We start from the raw sequence: 11,052 nt of genomic DNA on the forward strand, positions 1-11,052 counted from the left end.
ATCCGGAAAGGAAAATTTGTGTATGATTCTATATATATATATATATTGGGCAGAGAAATCATTGGTTAAAACAACCTGGCTAAATTGGGTCTTATGCCACTTAATTGGGGCCTATCAAAATTCCCTTCCCACTCCACCAAATTGCTATGGGCTACGGGCTACCAAACTTCTAAAAAATACTAATTTACTCCCACATTAATTCCTAAAACAATCTCATATAAATACTAATCCTTACCATTTTCAGCAAAATCCAAAAACATAAAAACCTAAATCAGAAAAACTTTCTATTTTCATCCTAATCTTTCCAAATTCTCAAAACCCTAATAAAAAAAAAATCATCCTCTTCTCCAACGATCTTCGATCCAACCAAGAAAAAGGTAAATCTCCATCAACCCATTCTATGATTCACATTTCTTCATTGATTTACATGTTTAAATCTTCGATTTTCGTCCATCAAAATCTCCGATCACACCCATAATCGGTATATGTTGACATATCGAATAAACCGATTCTAGGTTTTGTTCTTTGACCATGAAGAGCATGCAGAGTAATCGACTTTGAAAAAGCGGGGGTCTAAGAACACCACCCAATATTTTGCTTAGCAATCTGTATGGACTAACTCCGAAACACTTTCTAGAGAATCAACTAGACAGTCAGACTCAATCTAGGCAAAAGTATCTCAAGGAGTTAATATCTCTCCCTTGTCTTGATTCACTCAAGCTAATAGAAATCAGTGAGTCTATAATCAAACACAAGGAATAACTTGGACGGTACCAAAGACCAATGTCCAAGGATCAATCAATATCAATCAACAACCAAAGGTCGGATTTCCAATTGATTGATTCAAACACACAACCTGTATTATTTCAATTATATAAACAAATATAATGCGGAAATAGAAATAACACAGACAACAGAATTTTGTTAACGAGGAAACCGCAAATGCAGAAAAACCCCGGGACCTAGTACAGATTGAATACGCGCTGTATTAAGTCGTTACAGACACTAGCCTACTCCAAGATAACTTCGGACTGGACTATAGTTGAACCCCAATCAGTCTCCCACTGATCCAAGGTACAGTTGTACTCCCTACGCCTCTGATCCCAGTAGGATACTGCGCACTTGATTCCCTTAGCTGATCTCACCCACAACTAAGAGTTGCTACGACCAAAAATCGCAGGCTTTAACAACAAACAAATCTGTCTCACACAGACAATTCTATCAAAGGATCAATCTGTCTCCCCCAGAAAAACCCTAAAAGTTTTTGTTCCGTCTTTTGATAATAATCAAGGTGAACATGAACCAATTGATAATCCGGTCTTATATTCCCGAAGAACAGCCTAGATTATTCAATCACCTCACAACAATCTTAATTGTATGGTAGCGAAACAAGATGTCGTGGAATCACAAACGATGAGACGAAGGTGTTTGTGATTACTTTTTATATCTTGCCTATCGGAGAACTCTCACGATCTCAAGCCAATCAATATGATTGTACTGTTACGATAGAAGATGCAAGATCAGATCACACAACTATGATAAAAGTAGTATCGGTCTGGCTTCACGATCCCAATGAAGTCTTTAAGTCGTTAACCTGGTTTTAGAAGAAGAAAACCAAAGGTTAAAGGAAAAACGACTCTAGCACACAAACTAGTATCACATATAAGGTGTGGGGATTAGTTTTTCACAATACTAGATGTCTCCTTTATATAGCCTTTCAAATCAGGGTTTTGCCTTAGTTACAAAGCAATCAATATTCACCGCTAGATGAAAACCTGATTTAGATTCAAGCTAATATTTCTCAAACTTTAGATCGAAAACTTAGCTTGTCATACACAAATGACTGTACGCTTCTAGGTTTGTTAACCGCACCCAAACGTGTACATTGTTGGTTCAACAATAGTCTACTCAAAGAGGTAACCATATGAGCGTTTCATACCAACCATGTTTTCTTCACCATAACTAGTTCAATTTACTCAAATGAACTAGTTAAGAGAGTTGTTCAATTGCAAGGAAATCTTATGTAGCTACACAAGACACAATTGAAGAAAATATGATTTGATTCACTCGAATCTGTTCATGAACTTTAATAGCCACGGTTTGCAAATGCATTCCTTAGTCTTTTAAGATTAAGTTCAGAAATCATCTTTATATATATAACCTTCTCAAGTTCGCAGACTAGGTTCGCGGACTTAAGACACCGGATAGAGTTTACAAACTCCAGCAAAAATTCTCGAGTTCGATAACTATGCCGGTTCGCGGACTGGGTTTGCGGACTTGTCTCACACAAGTAGTTTGTCAACTCCAGCAGAAATTCTCGGGTTTGAGAACTTCAGCAGTTCGCGGACTTGGCACTTGCCATACTTCCGGTTCTCTTGATCAACAAAGTTCGAAAACTTCGGTTCAAGGAATCCATTGGTTATGTAATCTAAACTCTCATTCCAATCACTGAAACATTCTTAGAGGACGTTATATAGTTGTTACACTATCTCTCGTCAAAGCAGTTTTCAAAGTGATTGAAACATTCATGACTTTCGTCACTAGGTAAAGATAAACTTGGTCGAAGCGAAAAGCTTACCAACACATATTTCGAGATATAGATAGGCGAGGTGTACTCGGCTCGAAATACCAAATGTGTATGATCTAGTCTATATATATAGCGTACGACTTTTGTCTCAAAGAGTAGGAGATAGAATAGATAGACTTTTGAGTGACAGATAAGTTCAAGTCTCCACATACCTTTTTGTCGAGAAGTTCCACCGGTTCCTTGAGTAGATCTTCTACTTGTATGATGAATCGCCATGAAGTCCTTGAGCTCAACTACACTTACTATCCTAGTCCGAGACTTAGCTGTAAGAGACCAGAAATCAAGACTTATAGTTTTGATCACTAACATTGACAAACATGCTTGAGATAGCAACACATGCGAGTTTGACCAAGCAGTGCTCTAACAATCTCCCCCTTTGTCAATTTTAGTGACAAAACTATCAATACATATGGAATACAAAAAAGATAATGAAACTTTAGTAGCTCCTATTCCACATGTCTAATCTTCAACATCCCTTGAAATCTTCGTCACTTCCAAGTACTCCAATGATCCCAAAGGTTGTAAGTTTAGCATCGCCGTTGTTGAAGATCCGTAGCTATAACAATGAGAAAGCATCGGTCTCGATCATTGTTATACAATGTCATAGTATTATTATATAGTGTCAAAGTCCAATTGTATTACAACCTCAACAAGAATACTATGGTGACATGTATCACTCCCTGATAGACTCATTTATGTGTCTAATTTGATATTTATTTTCTATATTGTTGGTACCCATTTTTGTACTTATTTTGCTATTTTGTGTTTTTGTAGGTGTTTTTTGGAAATAAAGCTCGATGGACTAAAATGTGAAATTCCGCTCGTAAAATGGAGGAAATGAAGTGACTTATAATTTAATGGGCTAGGCCCAAACGGAAGAAAACGGAGAATTATTTCATTTGGTCAAATTATTTGGATATGAGAGTGTGGAAAGTGTGGAGCCCATTATGTCGACATCATTTACAAAATATTTTACTATAATGAAGAAATAAAGGTGTTGGTAAGAAATCTACATGGAGTAATTAAAGGGAATTAAATATATAAAGAGTATGGAAAGAATAATATTCTTTATGGTTGGAGTTAATAAAGAATAAATAATTCTCAAATATAACTGCATGAGAATTATACTATTTGACGCGTGGCAATATCTTATTGGAGGGATTTGCATCGTATTGACATGTGGCGTATTCTCATTGGGTGTTGATGTGGTAGTGAGAAATATAAAAGGAAATTGTTTTCCTTTGGAAGTTATAAATACGTTGTGGATACAAGGAAAAAGGGAGTCCGGAATCTGAGCAAAAGAATAGAGTTTCTATTTCATTCTTTTAATTTTCTTTTGTAATAATGGAGTAATTTCTCCGCCGGGGTGGAGGAGGAAGCCAATTATGATATGTAAGGACCTCGGGTATTATCTAATAAAATATGCTTTTGGTTTAAATTGTTTTATTAATTTCTCTTCTAAAAAGCTTCGTTCTTTAAACCGTTTTGAATAGTCTTCGGCTATTGATATTTTATAAGCGAAGGAAATTATACCATTTTGGGTTCACAACAAAAGTTATATATTTATTTTAATTGCAACATTTTCCGAGACATGAGATTGGTTACAATATTGTCTTGAGTTGTATAAACGAATATTTATTAGAGTTTGATTGAGTAGTCTGCATAATTCAATTGGTGGAATCCAAAAGCCCTGGTTCACTTTAATTTGGTTGTTTATTAATTTTATTATTTTGATAGTTTTCTCAATCCATTTGTTTTTCTTTCTGGCATAATTTTATTAGAAATTAAGAGTAACAATAATTTAGTCTCCGTGGACAACCCGTACTTACACACTATCCAATAGATAGCCGTGCACTTGCGGTATTATAATTAAATCCCATTAAGTTTTTGGCGCCGCTACCGGGGACTAAAAGTAGCTATTTTTAATTTTTGTAAATTTGTAAATATTATGATAGTTTAGCTTTTTTTTTTCCCTTTTATTTGTTATTATTCTATTTATTTCTAGATTTTACTTGGGTATCTTTTTAATTTTGGTGTGCAGGATAATTCGAGATTTAAAGTGAAAATAAAATTTGTGCAATAAACAGGTAAGTATCCGTATTTTTATTTTATTTTGTTTTTGTAAATAATTATTTTAGGAAGTATTTCGATTCTTTAGATTTTATTCTCTTTGTACATAATTAGTTTAGGGTTCTTTTTAATTTTGTATATATTTTTATTCTTTCCTTTTATTTTCTTTATTTAAAAAAAAAATACATGTGCACACACCAATTGCATCTTCCGGCACCGATTGTAGGAAAAATCGTGGTTTAGTACGGTGAACCCTCTGGGCGTTATCATCTGAAACACCACAAGCCTTAGCCTCGTACCGTTGACCAGTCTTTGACTGTAGGTATATATTGCTAAAGGTAACCCAAGCTTACCTAAATTAGTGAACCCTGCATTTTCATGTGCACAAATTATGTCGAACTGGTATTATGAAGACCAATACAATGAATATCGACCTGAATTTCAAATTGGACAATATCTGTACTATGCCCGTAGTGTGGATAGTACTTGGGAACACTACCGACCTTCTGAAGCATATGGTTCATACCATGGTAATCCCAATTCCTTAGAAGATGCACTCAAACAGTTTCAACAAGTGACTGGTATATCACCTAGTGATGAATATTCAAGTCTTTCTTTAGAAGAATTACTTAAGAAGTTCAAAGAAACTACACGTGAATCTGCGCGTCAATCTCAAATAATCCTGGATAGAATGTGTGAGACTGTTAGTAAGTATGTGGAACGATATGCACCTATGGATAATGCTCATAATGAACTTGAATTCCAAAATAGTGTTTCCGATCTTACCCCTGATAATACATATAATTATTCACCTAATTTAGAGGAAGAGGTTAGATATGAATACACTACATGTTTTGATAAGGTTCAACCATACTCGTATTGTTATGATGATGAGGATAGTATCGATGAAGAATTTGAAATGTGTAGTCATAATGACGAGAAAATTGTTGCACCAATTGATCCTTATGATTATAATGTTGTTTCTAGTTCAAATCCTAATAATGGATAATTATTCACATATTCAAAAGAATGAGGATATGACTAGAGACACCATAGTTTTAGATGGTGTGGTATATTATTGTGATTATGAAGCTGATGATGGTTTAGAGGAAAGAGTTTATCCTGAGACTAGTGTTTTAGAGTCTAGCGATTCGGAAACAACAGTCCCTACTGAGGATTATAGAAATGTAGAACCACATGATTACAACTTGGAAGAAATAAAAGACCATTTTCCTAAGTCTGATAATTTAGAAATTAAGGAAATTGTGACTAGTTTGTCCAAGGACATTAAGAACTCTAAGTTTGAGGGTGAATATCATTCTCCCCGTGGTTTACCCTTGACTCTTACAAAGATCCCTAATTTGGGACTTAACGTATGTGCCTCTACCATCTTAAGAGACTATCTTCATGCACGTTTTCCTGAACCTAGTTATGTCCAAAAAGAAACTCAGTTGATAGAAACCCATCCTCTGGTTGACGTGGTTAATCCAGTCCATGATACCAAAATTGATTTTGTTGTCCCACCAAAATTTTATTTACCAAATGTGGGAGTATCTCAATTCGAAATGTGTCATTATATAGTTTTTAGAACTAAACCTAATTATTTTAGGAAATTAAAATTGTCGACACATCTTCTTAAGAATGACCACCACCATTATGGTCAACTATGTAAGTCAAATCTAGTTGACTTTGAGGATCCACAATTGTTCAGGTTATTATTATGTGCTTCTAAGTTCTTATTTGAGTTTTTCCAGACTCAACAACCTGATCCTCCAGATCCTACCAATGAGGAAACTTTTCCCATGAAAATATTTTATTCAGACCCTTTCATAGATCCTGAACCCGAACCACAACTAGATATAGTTGTCTTAAATAGAAAACTTGGTAATGGTGCATTTGGTTGGTTCACTTTCTTGGTCTGCTGCAGTTTTCTTCTTTTTGTGGTAGCTTTATTTGGTTTTGATGATCCACATATGTTCCGACTACTACTTTATGATTTTATGTGGTGACTAATAATTCTACCGAAGTCTGGCTGAAGACAATAAACTTAGCGTTGTAGGGAGGCAACCCATACATGGTGATATTAAGGTCCCTCTGGAGGACCCTCCTCTTGTTGTAAATTAGTTTTGTTTTTGCTTTTATTTTTGTCTTATTCCCCATGGAAGGATTGCTACGCTTCATCCAGGTACTATCTTTCTGACTTCTCTCTTTACTGTTTCCTCTTGTTACTTATATTTTTGGTACTGCACTTCATTTTGAAACATTGAGGACAATGTTAGATTTAAGTTTGGGGGTGAGGGAAAAACTTTGAGTTAGTTTTTAATAATAAATATATATAAAAAAAATAATAATAAAAAATTTAAAATTTAACTCCAGAGCCTAGAAATTTATGCCTATTAAGGATGGCACTAACCAATCTAAGTGGATGGAAGCATCTTGGTTGTAGGACTTGAGGAACCAATCTGAATAGATGGAAACATCTAAAGAGTATATTCATAAAAGCAAAGAGCTCAGGTGTTAGGAATAACATGATAGTTTCACCGTATCTCGGAATCATCTTATTGCTTCTGTTTTTATTTTTTGCACAATTTTTATGTTGATGTATGATAGGTTGAAATAGGGTGATTGAGTTACTAAATGTAGATGGGGCAAAACGATTTGATGGTTTTCACGGGATTGAGGAGACGACCGTACGGAGGATACTCCTTGAACCGAGCGAAATGTTCAACCTAACACAGATGCACTGCAAGAAGGGAGTGCTTTGAATTCGAGAGATCAATCTGTAGTACTCCGGCCTAAACCAAGACAATGGCCGTTCCAGAGTAAATTCGGTCACAAGAGAGGATGGGTTGATCTGTAGGAGGGAAGCTGAGAAATGTGTGGAATCAATGGTAACCAAAGATTGTGTGTGTGTGTTGTGAATTCTGAAAAATATAAGTTCTGAATGATTGAATCTCTGTTGAGAGTAATTACTCAGATGTTGAGTTAATCTCATTTTGTCTGTGAGACGTGATATCGTTGTATATTCAATCATAATTTCAGAGACTTATTTATATTGCTGGAATTGTGGACACCATGATCCCATGAAGTGTGACAGTTGATGAAATCAAAGAGTGGGGAAATGGAAATCGTTTTTGAATCCAGTTGCTCATCGTGCGGAGACTTGGTCGATTTTCCATCCACTACTTTGTTAACTCCTTCAACTGATTACATGACTTGCTCACATTCCATCGTGTGTATGAACACACATGTCGTAGACCGCCGGACCAACCCTAGTTAATATCCCCCATTGACACGATTGACGTCTCGTGGCTAATTAGTCAGTTGTTGACTTCATGACTTTATGGGACGATGAGTCCATGCATTTTCTGAGTTGAACATGGTTTTGCAAAATATTCTGAAACTCATGAATTGAACGTGTATGTTGAGATAGAGGTATAAGTATCACGTTGATAGTTGAGGCGAGCAAGTATTGCTCATTCGATGATTTGTTGAATATTGATAGTTGAACCAATATTCCTTGATTTGAGCAAATATTGCTTATCTGAGCAAGTGTTGCTCGTCTGATGATTTATTGGTAGCGTGACCAAAATAAAACATTAATTAGAATACCGGTAGTTGAACCGAGCATAATTAATAAGAATACTGATCATGAGATCGTCGTAAAGTTATTAGTGTTCGAATATGGAATTATGATCCTTGGACTCAGAAACCCTAATTTGATCAATTGATGACCAATTGATGGTTTATTTCAAAATCAACCATGGAATGAAAGAGGGATCGGCTAAACGAGACCATGGATCGACCATGTAGCTCACATATGCTCATGTGATTAAACACCAAGGTATCTTGAAGAGTTGGTGATTTGTTGATGAAAGAATGATTAAATGCTGGTTTAATCATTTATCCGAAAAATGCTCGTCTGAGCCTTAGGTGATAAAACCTAATTAATTATGAAGGGGTGAGGGCCCGACCAAGGGATCATGAAACCATCCCTGGGTGGTCACGGGATCGACTGACGATCATTCTATGAAATTCCAGAATTATTTGGAAGAGTTTTGGACCTAATACGTGCAATTGCGCAAATTAGGTCAAATCATGAAAATACGTGGGACCGGCTCATTGCGATCCAAAGAGCCAACCTTGGTCGGTCAAGGTAACATGCTCATGTCGTCAACACGTCTGTGTCTCAGTCCTGAGAATCTTGATATTTTCTGGCGTGCGTTTGCGCAACCATTTGAGAAAGTATGACAAAATCATGGTTTTGCTGAAACTGAGAAAACTTCATGAGATGGAGGAAAATAATTATAAAATGAAGGAATATGAGGCGTGGGACCGCTGGTGCCAAGGCATGGCCGGCCGGCCGGTGACCACGGTCCCATGGTGCCTTTTCCTAATTTTATAATATTTTTCATGATTTTATGAAAATATCATGAAATCAAAGAATTTTGTTGAAATTAAGGAGTTTCCTTAAAGTGAAAGAGTTTCCATGGGATCAAGGAAGCAAATAATATTAAAATAATAAAATAAGGGCGTGTGGGGCCGGCTAGAGCATGGCCGGCCGGCTTGGGCCCGGTCCCACAAGTTTCCCTAATTTTATGTAATTTTTGTGTATTATTTTCCATGATTTGAAGAAATTTTCATAATTTGAAAGAAATACCATGAAATCAAGGAATTTCATGGGATCAAGAAAACCTTAAAATAATAATAATAAAATAAGGAGCGTGTGGGACCGGCTGAGGCATGGCCGGCCGGCTGGCCCCGGTCCCACGAGTTTCCCTAATTTTATATTATATTTTCATGGTTTTGTGAAAATACCATGAGATTAAGGAGTTTTCATCAGATTAGGGAAATAATAATAAAATGATGAGGAACCATGAGGTGTGGGGCCGGCCGGGATCAAGGAATGGCCGGCTGGCCAATAATCACGGCCCCACAATGTTTTTCCCAATTTTATATTATTTCTTTGGTGCGAAGGAAACACCATGAAACTCGGGAGTTTCCTCAAAACGAAGGATATTTGTTCAAATGAAGGGATTTTCATAAAATCAATGAAATAACAAAAAAATATGATAAAATATAAAACTGGTATGGTATTGGCCACGGCACGGCCGGCCGGCCGGTGAGCCCAATCCCTCAGCACTTAGGTCAATATTTAATTATTTATTATTTTCCTTCCTATTTTGCATAGGTTCATCGTTTCGTCGTATTTTGAAATACTCGTTCATGCGGTGATTGTTAGTGCATCATCGTTGAGTAGACTTACACCATTTGAGTCGGGGCTTACTCAGAGGTAGTTCAGACGCCCGTGCGTTGAATATTTATTACTAACCCATGGAATTCTGCTGGGAAGAACCATAGATTGAAGTAACGAAATATTGCGAAAATATTTGAATATTTTAGGAAATTCAGTGGATGAACCCAAGAATTTTGGAATAATTAACTTATGGCTCTATACTAGCATAGCAAGCTGTCTAGGAGCATTAATTATTCTGACATGAGCTTGCTGGAGCTTCATATCCTTTATATAGTCATGGAAAACTGTTGTTTGTATCCTGAAGACGTTATCGCTCTATATTAGCAGAGCAAGCTGTCTAGGAGCCGCCAATCTCGTGATTCTATATAGAAATAATTACTGAAGTGTTAAGTATTCATGAGATATGTCGTTGTCCAGCCGAGAGACTACATATCTGCATGTACTCTGTGAGAAAGTATTCTCAGTCAGAGATTTGATGAGAGACCCGTGTCTCAATACTCACGTCTGATTGTTGAATTAGAAGTTCGTATAATTATGGGTTTACGATTTTAGCCTTTGTCGAAAATCCACCATCTACATTAAGTCCTATGATTATTGAGGAAAGTTGTTCCTCAGTCAGCATTGAATGGTGATTTTCCGGTCATAAACAATATAAGTAATTGAACTTAGTCGTAAGTTAAGACGTTACCGGATTTTGATAGTACGAGCAAACCATGACTTGAATGAAGATCCCAGTGGAATGATAAAGCATCATTTGACGAACATAAATTGGTGTTGAATCACTGGTTTGGACGGTGGGACCTTGGTCGTTTAGGATTCGCGGGCCGAGCCCAATAAGGAAATCCTCGTGAAATTAGGTTTTGGAAATAAAATTAGATATAAGAGGGAATTAATCCTTTTTTTTTACTTCACGACCAGCACCCTGACCCCTCCATCTCCCTCACGCTCGAATCAGAGGAAGAAGGTAAAAAATCGCCGGAACTTTGTCGCCGATCATCTGTCCGACCAACTTCCGGCCGCCGACCGGTAAGCCTATTTTTTTTATTATTATTTTTTTCTTGTTGATGTTATGAGCTTCATGAATTGATTCATGTCTGAGTTATATATACATGTGCATATATTAGTGTGAGTTTTGTTG

The sequence above is a fragment of the Papaver somniferum genome, chromosome 7, assembly GCF_003573695.1.
Source record: "Papaver somniferum cultivar HN1 chromosome 7, ASM357369v1, whole genome shotgun sequence".
In the NCBI taxonomy this organism is placed as follows: Eukaryota; Viridiplantae; Streptophyta; class Magnoliopsida; order Ranunculales; family Papaveraceae; genus Papaver; species Papaver somniferum.